The following is a 20358-nucleotide window of genomic DNA, read 5'->3' as shown; positions in this document are numbered from 1 at the left end:
CAAATCCTGAGCATGCTAGCGCTAGGATCAAAGAGAGAGTAGAGGGTTAGAGAGCTGCTATCTTGGTAAAGGCCTAAAACTGCTAGTTCCCAAGAGGGTCTGCACTTTCAGTTATGACTGACTGTGAGACGAGAAGATGAAGATTTTCTGCACCCAGCATACATTGCAGCATGCTTAGGCAAATGAGGAGCGAGACCCACCAATCCCTCGCCACTTCGCTGAAAGCTCCTCCTCTGCATAAAGAGAACACTTTTACAAGGGAGCAGAGTGGCGCAGCGGAAGCGTGCTGGGCCCATAACCCAGAGGTCGATGGATCGAAACCATCCTCTGCTATAATATTTCTTGTTTTTTCTTCTGAGAACCAATCTGTCATTTCCACGCTACAAGCAAGGAAAAGCGCAGGCTTGTGCTAGCTATGTGAGAAAAGACTTCTCAACTATCTGTCTCTGCTGAAACACAACAGAGTGATCGCCAAAGGATCAACCCCATACTTTGAAAGTAAAGATACCCAATTATAAGCATAAATGACTGGTGGGACCGTCACACGTTTTTCTGGGCATGCTTTGAATGTCATTCTTGCCTTTTCGTTCTGCTCTTATCATTCTCCTGGGCATTTCATGGAAGGCACTCTCTTTCTCTTCGCTGCTTTGCTTCCAATGCTGCCTAAATATGTTCATTTCCACTATTTGTACTACTGCTTTCCATTTCTTCTCTTCTGCACAGATTTGGCCTTGGTTTCAATCCCCAGTTCCTTACCCTCTACAAGAAACTTTCTACTGCTTTTCATGTTGGTATCTAAACCAAATGCACCATTGAAACTGGTGCAAGATAGTCATTGAACTCGGGGTTGTAATCTTTAGAACCGAGAGCAACCACATCATAGGGCGTTGGTGGTATAGTGGTGAGCATAGCTGCTTCCCAAGCAGTTGACCCGGGTTCGATTCCCGGCCAATGCAGTGCAAATTTTTATATGTTCTCCAAGCAGGATTTGTTTTAATGCAACATGTCACAAAACGGAAATATCATGAACAGATTAATCAGACGTTAAATTAAAAAAAAAATGAAATAATTAGGCAGGCATCTCGATCGCCCCATCTGCTACATTCATTGTCCTATTAGATGCTATTTTCCAAAAAGCAGAGTCACAACTCACATGTGCTGGTAATAAATATGTTGCGGGCGGTAGACAATGAAAGGGCTGAACCCCGACCAGACATTCTAACTCTAGCATCTCTATATTAAAAAGCATTTCTAGGCAATATCTAGCATGTGAATAAAAGTAGGCAAGATCCACCGATGAATCTGGCAAAAGTCCCCAACGATTTTGTGCACACTTGTTCTCTCACCTGAATGCAGCGCCACCTTGTAGCCATCGGATGTAACTGCAGCTCACAAAATGTTATATCAGAGAGCAAGTTGAGAGGACTCCAAGAGGAAGATGTCCATGGAAAGAGCCTCTCACGACAGCAGGAAGGTTGGATATTTCAAGATGGCAACATTTCCTGTCCAATGTCCTCACGTCCCGAACGCTCCCAAACGCTCAAAAGCCTCACACCGGGCAAGCCCTCACCGGGTAGATCTCTGGCTCCCAGTTAAAATCAAATCCTGAGCATGCTAGCGCTAGGATCAAAGAGAGAGGAGAGGGTTAGAGAGCTGCTATCTTGGTAAAGGCCTGAAACTGCTAGTTCCCAAGAGGGTCTGCACTTTCAGTTATGACTAACTGTGAGACGAGAAGATGAAGATTTTCTGCACCCAGCATACATTGCAGCATGCTTAGGCAAATGAGGAGCGAGACCCACCAATCCCTCGCCACTTCGCTGAAAGCTCCTCCTCTGCATAAAGAGAACACTTTTACAAGGGAGCAGAGTGGCGCAGCGGAAGCGTGCTGGGCCCATAACCCAGAGGTCGATGGATCAAAACCATCCTCTGCTATAATATTTCTTGTTTTTTCTTCTGAGGACCAATCTGTCATTTCCACGCTACCAGCAAGGAAAAGCGCAGGCTTGTGCTAGCTATGTGAGAAAAGACTTCTCAACTATCTGTCTCTGCTGAAATACAAGAGAGTGATCGCCAAAGGATCAACCCCATACTTTGAAAGTAAAGATACCCAATTATAAGCATAAATGACTGGTGGGACCGTCACACGTTTTTCTGGGCATGCTTTGAATGTCATTCTTGCCTTTTCGTTCTGCTCTTATCATTCTCCTGGGCATTTCATGGAAGGCACTCTCTTTCTCTTCGCTGCTTTGCTTCCAAAGCTGCCTAAATTTGTTCATTTCCACTATTTGTACTACTGCTTTCCATTTCTTCTCTTCTGCACAGATTTGGCCTTGGTTTCAATCCCCAGTTCCTTACCCTCTACAAGAAACTTTCTACTGCTTTTCATGTTGGTATCTAAACCAAATGCACCATTGAAACTGGTGCAAGATAGTCATTGAACTCGGGGTTGTAATATTTAGAACCGAGAGCAACCACATCATAGGGCGTTGGTGGTATAGTGGTGAGCATAGCTGCTTCCCAAGCAGTTCACCCGGGTTCGATTCCCGGCCAATGCAGTGCAAATTTTTATATGTTCTCCAAGCAGGATTTGTTTTAATGCAACATGTCACAAAACGGAAATATCATGAACAGATTAATCAGACGTTAAATTAAAAAAAAAATGAAATACTTAGGCAGGCATCTCGATCGCCCCATCTGCTACATTCATTGTCCTATTAGATGCTATTTTCCAAAAAGCAGAGTCACCACTCACATGTGCTGGTAATAAATATCTTGCGGGCGGTAGACAATGAAAGGGCTGAACCCCGACCAGACATTCTAACTCTAGCATCTCTATATTAAAAAGCATTTCTAGGCAATATCTAGCATGTGAATAAAAGTAGGCAAGATCCACCGATGAATCTGGCAAAAGTCCCCAACGATTTTGTGCACACTTGTTCTCTCACCTGAATGCAGCGCCATCTTGTAGCCATCGGATGTAACTGCAGCTCACAAAATGTTATATCAGAGAGCAAGTTGAGAGGACTCCAAGAGGCAGATGTCCATGGAAAGAGCCTCTCACGACAGCAGGAAGGTTGGATATTTCAAGATGGCAACATTTCCTGTCCAACGTCCTCACGTCCCGAACGCTCCCAAACGCTCAAAAGCCTCACACCGGGCAAGCCCTCACCGGGTAGATCTCTGGCTCCCAGTTAAAATCAAATCCTGAGCATGCTAGCGCTACGATCAAAGAGAGAGGAGAGGGTTAGAGAGCTGCTATCTTGGTAAAGGCCTGAAACTGCTAGTTCCCAAGAGGGTCTGCACTTTCAGTTATGACTGACTGTGAGACGAGAAGATGAAGATTTTCTGCACCCAGCATACATTGCAGCATGCTTAGGCAAATGAGGAGCGAGACCCACCAATCCCTCGCCACTTCGCTGAAAGCTCCTCCTCTGCATAAAGAGAACACTTTTACAAGGGAGCAGAGTGGCGCAGCGGAAGCGTGCTGGGCCCATAACCCAGAGGTCGATGGATCGAAACCATCCTCTGCTATAATATTTCTTGTTTTTTCTTCTGAGGACCAATCTGTCATTTCCACGCTACCAGCAAGGAAAAGCGCAGGCTTGTGCTAGCTATGTGAGAAAAGACTTCTCAACTATCTGTCTCTGCTGAAATACAAGAGAGTGATCGCCAAAGGATCAACCCCATACTTTGAAAGTAAAGATACCCAATTATAAGCATAAATGACTGGTTGCACCGTCACACGTTTTTCTGGGCATGCTTTGAATGTCATTCTTGCCTTTTCGTTCTGCTCTTATCATTCTCCTGGGCATTTAATGGAAGGCACTCTCTTTCTCTTCGCTGCTTTGCTTCCAATGCTGCCTAAATATGTTCATTTCCACTATTTGTACTACTGCTTTCCATTTCTTCTCTTCTGCACAGATTTGGCCTTGGTTTCAATCCCCAGTTCCTTACCCTCTACAAGAAACTTTCTACTGCTTTTCATGTTGGTATCTAAACCAAATGCACCATTCAAACTGGTGCAAGATAGTCATTGAACTCGGGGTTGTAATATTTAGAACCGAGAGCAACCACATCATAGGGTGTTGGTGGTATAGTGGTGAGCATAGCTGCTTCCCAAGCAGTTCACCCGGGTTCGATTCCCGGCCAATGCAGTGCAAATTTTTATATGTTCTCCAAGCAGGATTTGTTTTAATGCAACATGTCACAAAACGGAAATATCATGAACAGATTAATCAGACGTTAAATTAAAAAAAAAATGAAATACTTAGGCAGGCATCTCGATCGCCCCATCTGCTACATTCATTGTCCTATTAGATGCTATTTTCCAAAAAGCAGAGTCACCACTCACATGTGCTGGTAATAAATATCTTGCGGGCGGTAGACAATGAAAGGGCTGAACCCCGACCAGACATTCTAACTCTAGCATCTCTATATTAAAAAGCATTTCTAGGCAATATCTAGCATGTGAATAAAAGTAGGCAAGATCCACCGATGAATCTGGCAAAAGTCCCCAACGATTTTGTGCACACTTGTTCTCTCACCTGAATGCAGCGCCATCTTGTAGCCATCGGATGTAACTGCAGCTCACAAAATGTTATATCAGAGAGCAAGTTGAGAGGACTCCAAGAGGCAGATGTCCATGGAAAGAGCCTCTCACGACAGCAGGAAGGTTGGATATTTCAAGATGGCAACATTTCCTGTCCAACGTCCTCACGTCCCGAACGCTCCCAAACGCTCAAAAGCCTCACACCGGGCAAGCCCTCACCGGGTAGATCTCTGGCTCCCAGTTAAAATCAAATCCTGAGCATGCTAGCGCTACGATCAAAGAGAGAGGAGAGGGTTAGAGAGCTGCTATCTTGGTAAAGGCCTGAAACTGCTAGTTCCCAAGAGGGTCTGCACTTTCAGTTATGACTGACTGTGAGACGAGAAGATGAAGATTTTCTGCACCCAGCATACATTGCAGCATGCTTAGGCAAATGAGGAGCGAGACCCACCAATCCCTCGCCACTTCGCTGAAAGCTCCTCCTCTGCATAAAGAGAACACTTTTACAAGGGAGCAGAGTGGCGCAGCGGAAGCGTGCTGGGCCCATAACCCAGAGGTCGATGGATCGAAACCATCCTCTGCTATAATATTTCTTGTTTTTTCTTCTGAGGACCAATCTGTCATTTCCACGCTACCAGCAAGGAAAAGCGCAGGCTTGTGCTAGCTATGTGAGAAAAGACTTCTCAACTATCTGTCTCTGCTGAAATACAAGAGAGTGATCGCCAAAGGATCAACCCCATACTTTGAAAGTAAAGATACCCAATTATAAGCATAAATGACTGGTTGCACCGTCACACGTTTTTCTGGGCATGCTTTGAATGTCATTCTTGCCTTTTCGTTCTGCTCTTATCATTCTCCTGGGCATTTAATGGAAGGCACTCTCTTTCTCTTCGCTGCTTTGCTTCCAATGCTGCCTAAATATGTTCATTTCCACTATTTGTACTACTGCTTTCCATTTCTTCTCTTCTGCACAGATTTGGCCTTGGTTTCAATCCCCAGTTCCTTACCCTCTACAAGAAACTTTCTACTGCTTTTCATGTTGGTATCTAAACCAAATGCACTATTGAAACTGGTGCAAGATAGTCATTGAACTCGGGGTTGTAATCTTTAGAACCGAGAGCACCCACATCATAGGGCGTTGGTGGTATAGTGGTGAGCATAGCTGCTTCCCAAGCAGTTGACCCGGGTTCAATTCCCGGCCAATGCAGTGCAAATTTTTATATGTTCTCCAAGCAGGATTTGTTTTAATGCAACATGTCACAAAACGGAAATATCATGAACAGATTAATCAGACGTTAAATTAAAAAAAAAATGAAATACTTAGGCAGGGATCTCGATCGCCCCATCTGCGACATTCATTGTCCTATTAGATGCTATTTTCCAAAAAGCAGAGTCACCACTCACATGTGCTGGTAATAAATATGTTGCGGGCGGTAGACAATGAAAGGGCTGAACCCCGACCAGACATTCTAACTCTAGCATCTCTATATTAAAAAGCATTTCTAGGCAATATCTAGCATGTGAATAAAAGTAGGCAAGATCCACCGATGAATCTGGCAAAAGTCCCCAACGATTTTGTGCACACTTGTTCTCTCACCTGAATGCAGCGCCACCTTGTAGCCATCGGATGTAACTGCAGCTCACAAAATGTTATATCAGAGAGCAAGTTGAGAGGACTCCAAGAGGCAGATGTCCATGGAAAGAGCCTCTCACGACAGCAGGAAGGTTGGATATTTCAAGATGGCAACATTTCCTGTCCAATGTCCTCACGTCCCGAACGCTCCCAAACGCTCAAAAGCCTCACACCGGGCAAGCCCTCACCGGGTAGATCTCTGGCTCCCAGTTAAAATCAAATCCTGAGCATGCTAGCGCTAGGATCAAAGAGAGAGGAGAGGGTTAGAGAGCTGCTATCTTGGTAAAGGCCTGAAACTGCTAGTTCCCAAGAGGGTCTGCACTTTCAGTTATGACTGACTGTGAGACGAGAAGATGAAGATTTTCTGCACCCAGCATACATTGCAGCATGCTTAGGCAAATGAGGAGCGAGACCCACCAATCCCTCGCCACTTCGCTGAAAGCTCCTCCTCTGCATAAAGAGAACACTTTTACAAGGGAGCAGAGGGGCGCAGCGGAAGCGTGCTGGGCCCATAACCCAGAGGTCGATGGATCGAAACCATCCTCTGCTATAATATTTCTTGTTTTTTCTTCTGAGGACCAATCTGTCATTTCCACGCTACCAGCAAGGAAAAGCGCAGGCTTGTGCTAGCTATGTGAGAAAAGACTTCTCAACTATCTGTCTCTGCTGAAATACAAGAGAGTGATCGCCAAAGGATCAACCCCATACTTTGAAAGTAAAGATACCCAATTATAAGCATAAATGACTGGTTGCACCGTCACACGTTTTTCTGGGCATGCTTTGAATGTCATTCTTGCCTTTTCGTTCTGCTCTTATCATTCTCCTGGGCATTTAATGGAAGGCACTCTCTTTCTCTTCGCTGCTTTGCTTCCAATGCTGCCTAAATATGTTCATTTCCACTATTTGTACTACTGCTTTCCATTTCTTCTCTTCTGCACAGATTTGGCCTTGGTTTCAATCCCCAGTTCCTTACCCTCTACAAGAAACTTTCTACTGCTTTTCATGTTGGTATCTAAACCAAATGCACCATTGAAACTGGTGCCAGATAGTCATTGAACTCGGGGTTGTAATCTTTAGAACCGAGAGCACCCACATCATAGGGTGTTGGTGGTATAGTGGTGAGCATAGCTGCTTCCCAAGCAGTTGACCTGGGTTCAATTCCCGGCCAATGCAGTGCAAATTTTTATATGTTCTCCAAGCAGGATTTGTTTTAATGCAACATGTCACAAAACGGAAATATCATGAACAGATTAATCAGACGTTAAATTAAAAAAAAAATGAAATACTTAGGCAGGCATCTCGATCGCTCCATCTGCGACATTCATTGTCCTATTAGATGCTATTTTCCAAAAAGCAGAGTCACCACTCACATGTGCTGGTAATAAATATGTTGCGGGCGGTAGACAATGAAAGGGCTGAACCCCGACCAGACATTCTAACTCTAGCATCTCTATATTAAAAAGCATTTCTAGGCAATATCTAGCATGTGAATAAAAGTAGGCAAGATCCACCGATGAATCTGGCAAAAGTCCCCAACGATTTTGTGCACACTTGTTCTCTCACCTGAATGCAGCGCCACCTTGTAGCCATCGGATGTAACTGCAGCTCACAAAATGTTATATCAGAGAGCAAGTTGAGAGGACTCCAAGAGGCAGATGTCCATGGAAAGAGCCTCTCACGACAGCAGGAAGGTTGGATATTTCAAGATGGCAACATTTCCTGTCCAATGTCCTCACGTCCCGAACGCTCCCAAACGCTCAAAAGCCTCACACCGGGCAAGCCCTCACCGGGTAGATCTCTGGCTCCCAGTTAAAATCAAATCCTGAGCATGCTAGCGCTAGGATCAAAGAGAGAGGAGAGGGTTAGAGAGCTGCTATCTTGGTAAAGGCCTGAAACTGCTAGTTCCCAAGAGGGTCTGCACTTTCAGTTATGACTGACTGTGAGACGAGAAGATGAAGATTTTCTGCACCCAGCATACATTGCAGCATGCTTAGGCAAATGAGGAGCGAGACCCACCAATCCCTCGCCACTTCGCTGAAAGCTCCTCCTCTGCATAAAGAGAACACTTTTACAAGGGAGCAGAGTGGCGCAGCAGAAGCGAGCTGAACCCCGACTAGACATTCTAACTGTAGCATCTCTATATTAAAAAGCATTTCTAGGCAATATCTAGCATGTGAATAAAAGTAGGCAAGATCCACCGATGAATCTGGCAAAAGTCCCCAACGATTTTGTGCACACTTGTTCTCTCACCTGAATGCAGCGCCACCTTGTAGCCATCGGATGTAACTGCAGCTCACAAAATGTTATATCAGAGAGCAAGTTGAGAGGACTCCAAGAGGCAGATGTCCATGGAAAGAGCCTCTCATGACAGCAGGAAGGTTGGATATTTCAAGATGGCAACATTTCCTGTCCAACGTCCTCACGTCCCGAACGCTCCCAAACGCTCAAAAGCCTCGCCCTCACCGGGTAGATCTCTGGCTCCCAGTTAAAATCAAATCCTGAGCATGCTAGCGCTAGGATCAAAGAGAGAGTAGAGGGTTAGAGAGCTGCTATCTTGGTAAAGGCCTAAAACTGCTAGTTCCCAAGAGGGTCTGCACTTTCAGTTATGACTGACTGTGAGACGAGAAGATGAAGATTTTCTGCACCCAGCATACATTGCAGCATGCTTAGGCAAATGAGGAGCGAGACCCACCAATCCCTCGCCACTTCGCTGAAAGCTCCTCCTCTGCATAAAGAGAACACTTTTACAAGGGAGCAGAGTGGCGCAGCGGAAGCGTGCTGGGCCCATAACCCAGAGGTCGATGGATCGAAACCATCCTCTGCTATAATATTTCTTGTTTTTTCTTCTGAGAACCAATCTGTCATTTCCACGCTACAAGCAAGGAAAAGCGCAGGCTTGTGCTAGCTATGTGAGAAAAGACTTCTCAACTATCTGTCTCTGCTGAAACACAACAGAGTGATCGCCAAAGGATCAACCCCATACTTTGAAAGTAAAGATACCCAATTATAAGCATAAATGACTGGTGGGACCGTCACACGTTTTTCTGGGCATGCTTTGAATGTCATTCTTGCCTTTTCGTTCTGCTCTTATCATTCTCCTGGGCATTTCATGGAAGGCACTCTCTTTCTCTTCGCTGCTTTGCTTCCAATGCTGCCTAAATATGTTCATTTCCACTATTTGTACTACTGCTTTCCATTTCTTCTCTTCTGCACAGATTTGGCCTTGGTTTCAATCCCCAGTTCCTTACCCTCTACAAGAAACTTTCTACTGCTTTTCATGTTGGTATCTAAACCAAATGCACCATTCAAACTGGTGCAAGATAGTCATTGAACTCGGGGTTGTAATATTTAGAACCGAGAGCAACCACATCATAGGGTGTTGGTGGTATAGTGGTGAGCATAGCTGCTTCCCAAGCAGTTCACCCGGGTTCGATTCCCGGCCAATGCAGTGCAAATTTTTATATGTTCTCCAAGCAGGATTTGTTTTAATGCAACATGTCACAAAACGGAAATATCATGAACAGATTAATCAGACGTTAAATTAAAAAAAAAATGAAATACTTAGGCAGGCATCTCGATCGCCCCATCTGCTACATTCATTGTCCTATTAGATGCTATTTTCCAAAAAGCAGAGTCACCACTCACATGTGCTGGTAATAAATATCTTGCGGGCGGTAGACAATGAAAGGGCTGAACCCCGACCAGACATTCTAACTCTAGCATCTCTATATTAAAAAGCATTTCTAGGCAATATCTAGCATGTGAATAAAAGTAGGCAAGATCCACCGATGAATCTGGCAAAAGTCCCCAACGATTTTGTGCACACTTGTTCTCTCACCTGAATGCAGCGCCATCTTGTAGCCATCGGATGTAACTGCAGCTCACAAAATGTTATATCAGAGAGCAAGTTGAGAGGACTCCAAGAGGCAGATGTCCATGGAAAGAGCCTCTCACGACAGCAGGAAGGTTGGATATTTCAAGATGGCAACATTTCCTGTCCAACGTCCTCACGTCCCGAACGCTCCCAAACGCTCAAAAGCCTCACACCGGGCAAGCCCTCACCGGGTAGATCTCTGGCTCCCAGTTAAAATCAAATCCTGAGCATGCTAGCGCTACGATCAAAGAGAGAGGAGAGGGTTAGAGAGCTGCTATCTTGGTAAAGGCCTGAAACTGCTAGTTCCCAAGAGGGTCTGCACTTTCAGTTATGACTGACTGTGAGACGAGAAGATGAAGATTTTCTGCACCCAGCATACATTGCAGCATGCTTAGGCAAATGAGGAGCGAGACCCACCAATCCCTCGCCACTTCGCTGAAAGCTCCTCCTCTGCATAAAGAGAACACTTTTACAAGGGAGCAGAGTGGCGCAGCGGAAGCGTGCTGGGCCCATAACCCAGAGGTCGATGGATCGAAACCATCCTCTGCTATAATATTTCTTGTTTTTTCTTCTGAGGACCAATCTGTCATTTCCACGCTACCAGCAAGGAAAAGCGCAGGCTTGTGCTAGCTATGTGAGAAAAGACTTCTCAACTATCTGTCTCTGCTGAAATACAAGAGAGTGATCGCCAAAGGATCAACCCCATACTTTGAAAGTAAAGATACCCAATTATAAGCATAAATGACTGGTTGCACCGTCACACGTTTTTCTGGGCATGCTTTGAATGTCATTCTTGCCTTTTCGTTCTGCTCTTATCATTCTCCTGGGCATTTAATGGAAGGCACTCTCTTTCTCTTCGCTGCTTTGCTTCCAATGCTGCCTAAATATGTTCATTTCCACTATTTGTACTACTGCTTTCCATTTCTTCTCTTCTGCACAGATTTGGCCTTGGTTTCAATCCCCAGTTCCTTACCCTCTACAAGAAACTTTCTACTGCTTTTCATGTTGGTATCTAAACCAAATGCACTATTGAAACTGGTGCAAGATAGTCATTGAACTCGGGGTTGTAATCTTTAGAACCGAGAGCACCCACATCATAGGGCGTTGGTGGTATAGTGGTGAGCATAGCTGCTTCCCAAGCAGTTGACCCGGGTTCAATTCCCGGCCAATGCAGTGCAAATTTTTATATGTTCTCCAAGCAGGATTTGTTTTAATGCAACATGTCACAAAACGGAAATATCATGAACAGATTAATCAGACGTTAAATTAAAAAAAAAATGAAATACTTAGGCAGGGATCTCGATCGCCCCATCTGCGACATTCATTGTCCTATTAGATGCTATTTTCCAAAAAGCAGAGTCACCACTCACATGTGCTGGTAATAAATATGTTGCGGGCGGTAGACAATGAAAGGGCTGAACCCCGACCAGACATTCTAACTCTAGCATCTCTATATTAAAAAGCATTTCTAGGCAATATCTAGCATGTGAATAAAAGTAGGCAAGATCCACCGATGAATCTGGCAAAAGTCCCCAACGATTTTGTGCACACTTGTTCTCTCACCTGAATGCAGCGCCACCTTGTAGCCATCGGATGTAACTGCAGCTCACAAAATGTTATATCAGAGAGCAAGTTGAGAGGACTCCAAGAGGCAGATGTCCATGGAAAGAGCCTCTCACGACAGCAGGAAGGTTGGATATTTCAAGATGGCAACATTTCCTGTCCAATGTCCTCACGTCCCGAACGCTCCCAAACGCTCAAAAGCCTCACACCGGGCAAGCCCTCACCGGGTAGATCTCTGGCTCCCAGTTAAAATCAAATCCTGAGCATGCTAGCGCTAGGATCAAAGAGAGAGGAGAGGGTTAGAGAGCTGCTATCTTGGTAAAGGCCTGAAACTGCTAGTTCCCAAGAGGGTCTGCACTTTCAGTTATGACTGACTGTGAGACGAGAAGATGAAGATTTTCTGCACCCAGCATACATTGCAGCATGCTTAGGCAAATGAGGAGCGAGACCCACCAATCCCTCGCCACTTCGCTGAAAGCTCCTCCTCTGCATAAAGAGAACACTTTTACAAGGGAGCAGAGGGGCGCAGCGGAAGCGTGCTGGGCCCATAACCCAGAGGTCGATGGATCGAAACCATCCTCTGCTATAATATTTCTTGTTTTTTCTTCTGAGAACCAATCTGTCATTTCCACGCTACAAGCAAGGAAAAGCGCAGGCTTGTGCTAGCTATGTGAGAAAAGACTTCTCAACTATCTGTCTCTGCTGAAACACAACAGAGTGATCGCCAAAGGATCAACCCCATACTTTGAAAGTAAAGATACCCAATTATAAGCATAAATGACTGGTGGGACCGTCACACGTTTTTCTGGGCATGCTTTGAATGTCATTCTTGCCTTTTCGTTCTGCTCTTATCATTCTCCTGGGCATTTCATGGAAGGCACTCTCTTTCTCTTCGCTGCTTTGCTTCCAATGCTGCCTAAATATGTTCATTTCCACTATTTGTACTACTGCTTTCCATTTCTTCTCTTCTGCACAGATTTGGCCTTGGTTTCAATCCCCAGTTCCTTACCCTCTACAAGAAACTTTCTACTGCTTTTCATGTTGGTATCTAAACCAAATGCACCATTCAAACTGGTGCAAGATAGTCATTGAACTCGGGGTTGTAATATTTAGAACCGAGAGCAACCACATCATAGGGTGTTGGTGGTATAGTGGTGAGCATAGCTGCTTCCCAAGCAGTTCACCCGGGTTCGATTCCCGGCCAATGCAGTGCAAATTTTTATATGTTCTCCAAGCAGGATTTGTTTTAATGCAACATGTCACAAAACGGAAATATCATGAACAGATTAATCAGACGTTAAATTAAAAAAAAAATGAAATACTTAGGCAGGCATCTCGATCGCCCCATCTGCTACATTCATTGTCCTATTAGATGCTATTTTCCAAAAAGCAGAGTCACCACTCACATGTGCTGGTAATAAATATCTTGCGGGCGGTAGACAATGAAAGGGCTGAACCCCGACCAGACATTCTAACTCTAGCATCTCTATATTAAAAAGCATTTCTAGGCAATATCTAGCATGTGAATAAAAGTAGGCAAGATCCACCGATGAATCTGGCAAAAGTCCCCAACGATTTTGTGCACACTTGTTCTCTCACCTGAATGCAGCGCCATCTTGTAGCCATCGGATGTAACTGCAGCTCACAAAATGTTATATCAGAGAGCAAGTTGAGAGGACTCCAAGAGGCAGATGTCCATGGAAAGAGCCTCTCACGACAGCAGGAAGGTTGGATATTTCAAGATGGCAACATTTCCTGTCCAACGTCCTCACGTCCCGAACGCTCCCAAACGCTCAAAAGCCTCACACCGGGCAAGCCCTCACCGGGTAGATCTCTGGCTCCCAGTTAAAATCAAATCCTGAGCATGCTAGCGCTACGATCAAAGAGAGAGGAGAGGGTTAGAGAGCTGCTATCTTGGTAAAGGCCTGAAACTGCTAGTTCCCAAGAGGGTCTGCACTTTCAGTTATGACTGACTGTGAGACGAGAAGATGAAGATTTTCTGCACCCAGCATACATTGCAGCATGCTTAGGCAAATGAGGAGCGAGACCCACCAATCCCTCGCCACTTCGCTGAAAGCTCCTCCTCTGCATAAAGAGAACACTTTTACAAGGGAGCAGAGTGGCGCAGCGGAAGCGTGCTGGGCCCATAACCCAGAGGTCGATGGATCGAAACCATCCTCTGCTATAATATTTCTTGTTTTTTCTTCTGAGGACCAATCTGTCATTTCCACGCTACCAGCAAGGAAAAGCGCAGGCTTGTGCTAGCTATGTGAGAAAAGACTTCTCAACTATCTGTCTCTGCTGAAATACAAGAGAGTGATCGCCAAAGGATCAACCCCATACTTTGAAAGTAAAGATACCCAATTATAAGCATAAATGACTGGTTGCACCGTCACACGTTTTTCTGGGCATGCTTTGAATGTCATTCTTGCCTTTTCGTTCTGCTCTTATCATTCTCCTGGGCATTTAATGGAAGGCACTCTCTTTCTCTTCGCTGCTTTGCTTCCAATGCTGCCTAAATATGTTCATTTCCACTATTTGTACTACTGCTTTCCATTTCTTCTCTTCTGCACAGATTTGGCCTTGGTTTCAATCCCCAGTTCCTTACCCTCTACAAGAAACTTTCTACTGCTTTTCATGTTGGTATCTAAACCAAATGCACTATTGAAACTGGTGCAAGATAGTCATTGAACTCGGGGTTGTAATCTTTAGAACCGAGAGCACCCACATCATAGGGCGTTGGTGGTATAGTGGTGAGCATAGCTGCTTCCCAAGCAGTTGACCCGGGTTCAATTCCCGGCCAATGCAGTGCAAATTTTTATATGTTCTCCAAGCAGGATTTGTTTTAATGCAACATGTCACAAAACGGAAATATCATGAACAGATTAATCAGACGTTAAATTAAAAAAAAAATGAAATACTTAGGCAGGGATCTCGATCGCCCCATCTGCGACATTCATTGTCCTATTAGATGCTATTTTCCAAAAAGCAGAGTCACCACTCACATGTGCTGGTAATAAATATGTTGCGGGCGGTAGACAATGAAAGGGCTGAACCCCGACCAGACATTCTAACTCTAGCATCTCTATATTAAAAAGCATTTCTAGGCAATATCTAGCATGTGAATAAAAGTAGGCAAGATCCACCGATGAATCTGGCAAAAGTCCCCAACGATTTTGTGCACACTTGTTCTCTCACCTGAATGCAGCGCCACCTTGTAGCCATCGGATGTAACTGCAGCTCACAAAATGTTATATCAGAGAGCAAGTTGAGAGGACTCCAAGAGGCAGATGTCCATGGAAAGAGCCTCTCACGACAGCAGGAAGGTTGGATATTTCAAGATGGCAACATTTCCTGTCCAATGTCCTCACGTCCCGAACGCTCCCAAACGCTCAAAAGCCTCACACCGGGCAAGCCCTCACCGGGTAGATCTCTGGCTCCCAGTTAAAATCAAATCCTGAGCATGCTAGCGCTAGGATCAAAGAGAGAGGAGAGGGTTAGAGAGCTGCTATCTTGGTAAAGGCCTGAAACTGCTAGTTCCCAAGAGGGTCTGCACTTTCAGTTATGACTGACTGTGAGACGAGAAGATGAAGATTTTCTGCACCCAGCATACATTGCAGCATGCTTAGGCAAATGAGGAGCGAGACCCACCAATCCCTCGCCACTTCGCTGAAAGCTCCTCCTCTGCATAAAGAGAACACTTTTACAAGGGAGCAGAGGGGCGCAGCGGAAGCGTGCTGGGCCCATAACCCAGAGGTCGATGGATCGAAACCATCCTCTGCTATAATATTTCTTGTTTTTTCTTCTGAGGACCAATCTGTCATTTCCACGCTACCAGCAAGGAAAAGCGCAGGCTTGTGCTAGCTATGTGAGAAAAGACTTCTCAACTATCTGTCTCTGCTGAAATACAAGAGAGTGATCGCCAAAGGATCAACCCCATACTTTGAAAGTAAAGATACCCAATTATAAGCATAAATGACTGGTTGCACCGTCACACGTTTTTCTGGGCATGCTTTGAATGTCATTCTTGCCTTTTCGTTCTGCTCTTATCATTCTCCTGGGCATTTAATGGAAGGCACTCTCTTTCTCTTCGCTGCTTTGCTTCCAATGCTGCCTAAATATGTTCATTTCCACTATTTGTACTACTGCTTTCCATTTCTTCTCTTCTGCACAGATTTGGCCTTGGTTTCAATCCCCAGTTCCTTACCCTCTACAAGAAACTTTCTACTGCTTTTCATGTTGGTATCTAAACCAAATGCACCATTGAAACTGGTGCAAGATAGTCATTGAACTCGGGGTTGTAATCTTTAGAACCGAGAGCACCCACATCATAGGGTGTTGGTGGTATAGTGGTGAGCATAGCTGCTTCCCAAGCAGTTGACCTGGGTTCAATTCCCGGCCAATGCAGTGCAAATTTTTATATGTTCTCCAAGCAGGATTTGTTTTAATGCAACATGTCACAAAACGGAAATATCATGAACAGATTAATCAGACGTTAAATTAAAAAAAAAATGAAATACTTAGGCAGGCATCTCGATCGCCCCATCTGCGACATTCATTGTCCTATTAGATGCTATTTTCCAAAAAGCAGAGTCACCACTCACATGTGCTGGTAATAAATATGTTGCGGGCGGTAGACAATGAAAGGGCTGAACCCCGACCAGACATTCTAACTCTAGCATCTCTATATTAAAAAGCATTTCTAGGCAATATCTAGCATGTGAATAAAAGTAGGCAAGATCCACCGATGAATCTGGCAAAAGTCCCCAACGATTTTGTGCACACTTGTTCTCTCACCTGAATGCAGCGCCACCTTGTAGCCATCGGATGTAACTGCAGCTCACAAAATGTTATATCAGAGAGCAAGTTGAGAGGACTCCAAGAGGCAGATGTCCATGGAAAGAGCCTCTCACGACAGCAGGAAGGTTGGATATTTCAAGATGGCAACATTTCCTGTCCAATGTCCTCACGTCCCGAACGCTCCCAAACGCTCAAAAGCCTCACACCGGGCAAGCCCTCACCGGGTAGATCTCTGGCTCCCAGTTAAAATCAAATCCTGAGCATGCTAGCGCTAGGATCAAAGAGAGAGGAGAGGGTTAGAGAGCTGCTATCTTGGTAAAGGCCTGAAACTGCTAGTTCCCAAGAGGGTCTGCACTTTCAGTTATGACTGACTGTGAGACGAGAAGATGAAGATTTTCTGCACCCAGCATACATTGCAGCATGCTTAGGCAAATGAGGAGCGAGACCCACCAATCCCTCGCCACTTCGCTGAAAGCTCCTCCTCTGCATAAAGAGAACACTTTTACAAGGGAGCAGAGTGGCGCAGCAGAAGCGAGCTGAACCCCGACTAGACATTCTAACTGTAGCATCTCTATATTAAAAAGCATTTCTAGGCAATATCTAGCATGTGAATAAAAGTAGGCAAGATCCACCGATGAATCTGGCAAAAGTCCCCAACGATTTTGTGCACACTTGTTCTCTCACCTGAATGCAGCGCCACCTTGTAGCCATCGGATGTAACTGCAGCTCACAAAATGTTATATCAGAGAGCAAGTTGAGAGGACTCCAAGAGGCAGATGTCCATGGAAAGAGCCTCTCATGACAGCAGGAAGGTTGGATATTTCAAGATGGCAACATTTCCTGTCCAACGTCCTCACGTCCCGAACGCTCCCAAACGCTCAAAAGCCTCGCCCTCACCGGGTAGATCTCTGGCTCCCAGTTAAAATCAAATCCTGAGCATGCTAGCGCTAGGATCAAAGAGAGAGTAGAGGGTTAGAGAGCTGCTATCTTGGTAAAGGCCTAAAACTGCTAGTTCCCAAGAGGGTCTGCACTTTCAGTTATGACTGACTGTGAGACGAGAAGATGAAGATTTTCTGCACCCAGCATACATTGCAGCATGCTTAGGCAAATGAGGAGCGAGACCCACCAATCCCTCGCCACTTCGCTGAAAGCTCCTCCTCTGCATAAAGAGAACACTTTTACAAGGGAGCAGAGTGGCGCAGCGGAAGCGTGCTGGGCCCATAACCCAGAGGTCGATGGATCGAAACCATCCTCTGCTATAATATTTCTTGTTTTTTCTTCTGAGAACCAATCTGTCATTTCCACGCTACAAGCAAGGAAAAGCGCAGGCTTGTGCTAGCTATGTGAGAAAAGACTTCTCAACTATCTGTCTCTGCTGAAACACAACAGAGTGATCGCCAAAGGATCAACCCCATACTTTGAAAGTAAAGATACCCAATTATAAGCATAAATGACTGGTGGGACCGTCACACGTTTTTCTGGGCATGCTTTGAATGTCATTCTTGCCTTTTCGTTCTGCTCTTATCATTCTCCTGGGCATTTCATGGAAGGCACTCTCTTTCTCTTCGCTGCTTTGCTTCCAATGCTGCCTAAATATGTTCATTTCCACTATTTGTACTACTGCTTTCCATTTCTTCTCTTCTGCACAGATTTGGCCTTGGTTTCAATTCCCAGTTCCTTACCCTCTACAAGAAACTTTCTACTGCTTTTCATGTTGGTATCTAAACCAAATGCACCATTGAAACTGGTGCAAGATAGTCATTGAACTCGGGGTTGTAATCTTTAGAACCGAGAGCACCCACATCATAGGGCGTTGGTGGTATAGTGGTGAGCATAGCTGCTTCCCAAGCAGTTGACCCGGGTTCGATTCCCGGCCAATGCAGTGCAAATTTTTATATGTTCTCCAAGCAGGATTTGTTATAATGCAACATGTCACAAAACGGAAATATCATGAACAGATTAATCAGACGTTAAATTTAAAAAAAAATGAAATACTTAGGCAGGCATCTCGATCGCCCCATCTGCTACATTCATTGTCCTATTAGATGCTATTTTCCAAAAAGCAGAGTCACCACTCACATGTGCTGGTAATAAATATGTTGCGGGCGGTAGACAATGAAAGGGCTGAACCCCGACCAGACATTCTAACTCTAGCATCTCTATATTAAAAAGCATTTCTAGGCAATATCTAGCATGTGAATAAAAGTAGGCAAGATCCACCGATGAATCTGGCAAAAGTCCCCAACGATTTTGTGCACACTTGTTCTCTCACCTGAATGCAGCGCCACCTTGTAGCCATCGGATGTAACTGCAGCTCACAAAATGTTATATCAGAGAGCAAGTTGAGAGGACTCCAAGAGGCAGATGTCCATGGAAAGAGCCTCTCACGACAGCAGGAAGGTTGGATATTTCAAGATGGCAACATTTCCTGTCCAATGTCCTCACGTCCCGAACGCTCCCAAACGCTCAAAAGCCTCACACCGGGCAAGCCCTCACCGGGTAGATCTCTGGCTCCCAGTTAAAATCAAATCCTGAGCATGCTAGCGCTAGGATCAAAGAGAGAGGAGAGGGTTAGAGAGCTGCTATCTTGGTAAAGGCCTGAAACTGCTAGTTCCCAAGAGGGTCTGCACTTTCAGTTATGACTAACTGTGAGACGAGAAGATGAAGATTTTCTGCACCCAGCATACATTGCAGCATGCTTAGGCAAATGAGGAGCGAGACCCACCAATCCCTCGCCACTTCGCTGAAAGCTCCTCCTCTGCATAAAGAGAACACTTTTACAAGGGAGCAGAGTGGCGCAGCGGAAGCGTGCTGGGCCCATAACCCAGAGGTCGATGGATCGAAACCATCCTCTGCTATAATATTTCTTGTTTTTTCTTCTGAGGACCAATCTGTCATTTCCACGCTACCAGCAAGGAAAAGCGCAGGCTTGTGCTAGCTATGTGAGAAAAGACTTCTCAACTATCTGTCTCTGCTGAAATACAAGAGAGTGATCGCCAAAGGATCAACCCCATACTTTGAAAGTAAAGATACCCAATTATAAGCATAAATGACTGGTGGGACCGTCACACGTTTTTCTGGGCATGCTTTGAATGTCATTCTTGCCTTTTCGTTCTGCTCTTATCATTCTCCTGGGCATTTCATGGAAGGCACTCTCTTTCTCTTCGCTGCTTTGCTTCCAAAGCTGCCTAAATTTGTTCATTTCCACTATTTGTACTACTGCTTTCCATTTCTTCTCTTCTGCACAGATTTGGCCTTGGTTTCAATCCCCAGTTCCTTACCCTCTACAAGAAACTTTCTACTGCTTTTCATGTTGGTATCTAAACCAAATGCACCATTGAAACTGGTGCAAGATAGTCATTGAACTCGGGGTTGTAATATTTAGAACCGAGAGCAACCACATCATAGGGCGTTGGTGGTATAGTGGTGAGCATAGCTGCTTCCCAAGCAGTTCACCCGGGTTCGATTCCCGGCCAATGCAGTGCAAATTTTTATATGTTCTCCAAGCAGGATTTGTTTTAATGCAACATGTCACAAAACGGAAATATCATGAACAGATTAATCAGACGTTAAATTAAAAAAAAAATGAAATACTTAGGCAGGCATCTCGATCGCCCCATCTGCTACATTCATTGTCCTATTAGATGCTATTTTCCAAAAAGCAGAGTCACCACTCACATGTGCTGGTAATAAATATGTTGCGGGCGGTAGACAATGAAAGGGCTGAACCCCGACCAGACATTCTAACTCTAGCATCTCTATATTAAAAAGCATTTCTAGGCAATATCTAGCATGTGAATAAAAGTAGGCAAGATCCACCGATGAATCTGGCAAAAGTCCCCAACGATTTTGTGCACACTTGTTCTCTCACCTGAATGCAGCGCCATCTTGTAGCCATCGGATGTAACTGCAGCTCACAAAATGTTATATCAGAGAGCAAGT

The 20358-nt window shown here is 44.9% G+C and overlaps 7 non-coding genes across 7 annotated transcripts; all 7 read left to right on the top strand.

The window, feature by feature from the left end:
- Positions 1-884: 884 nt before the first annotated feature.
- TRNAG-CCC (transfer RNA glycine (anticodon CCC)) lies at positions 885-956 on the top strand. The gene has a single exon. It is a non-coding gene; the product is annotated as a tRNA-Gly (tRNA).
- A 1527-nt stretch (positions 957-2483) lies between these two features.
- Positions 2484-2555, top strand: TRNAG-CCC (transfer RNA glycine (anticodon CCC)). The gene has a single exon. It is a non-coding gene; the product is annotated as a tRNA-Gly (tRNA).
- A 3126-nt stretch (positions 2556-5681) lies between these two features.
- Positions 5682-5753, top strand: TRNAG-CCC (transfer RNA glycine (anticodon CCC)). The gene has a single exon. It is a non-coding gene; the product is annotated as a tRNA-Gly (tRNA).
- A 5401-nt stretch (positions 5754-11154) lies between these two features.
- TRNAG-CCC (transfer RNA glycine (anticodon CCC)) lies at positions 11155-11226 on the top strand. Its single transcript has one exon. It is a non-coding gene; the product is annotated as a tRNA-Gly (tRNA).
- A 3126-nt stretch (positions 11227-14352) lies between these two features.
- On the top strand, positions 14353-14424 carry TRNAG-CCC (transfer RNA glycine (anticodon CCC)). The gene has a single exon. It is a non-coding gene; the product is annotated as a tRNA-Gly (tRNA).
- Positions 14425-18226: 3802 nt separating this feature from the next.
- Positions 18227-18298, top strand: TRNAG-CCC (transfer RNA glycine (anticodon CCC)). Its single transcript has one exon. It is a non-coding gene; the product is annotated as a tRNA-Gly (tRNA).
- A 1527-nt stretch (positions 18299-19825) lies between these two features.
- Positions 19826-19897, top strand: TRNAG-CCC (transfer RNA glycine (anticodon CCC)). Its single transcript has one exon. It is a non-coding gene; the product is annotated as a tRNA-Gly (tRNA).
- Positions 19898-20358: the final 461 nt, after the last annotated feature.

This window comes from Triturus cristatus, chromosome 11 (assembly GCF_964204655.1).
Source record: "Triturus cristatus chromosome 11, aTriCri1.1, whole genome shotgun sequence".
Lineage (NCBI taxonomy): Eukaryota > Metazoa > Chordata > Amphibia > Caudata > Salamandridae > Triturus > Triturus cristatus.
This window is presented reverse-complemented; position numbering and strand designations above follow the sequence as displayed.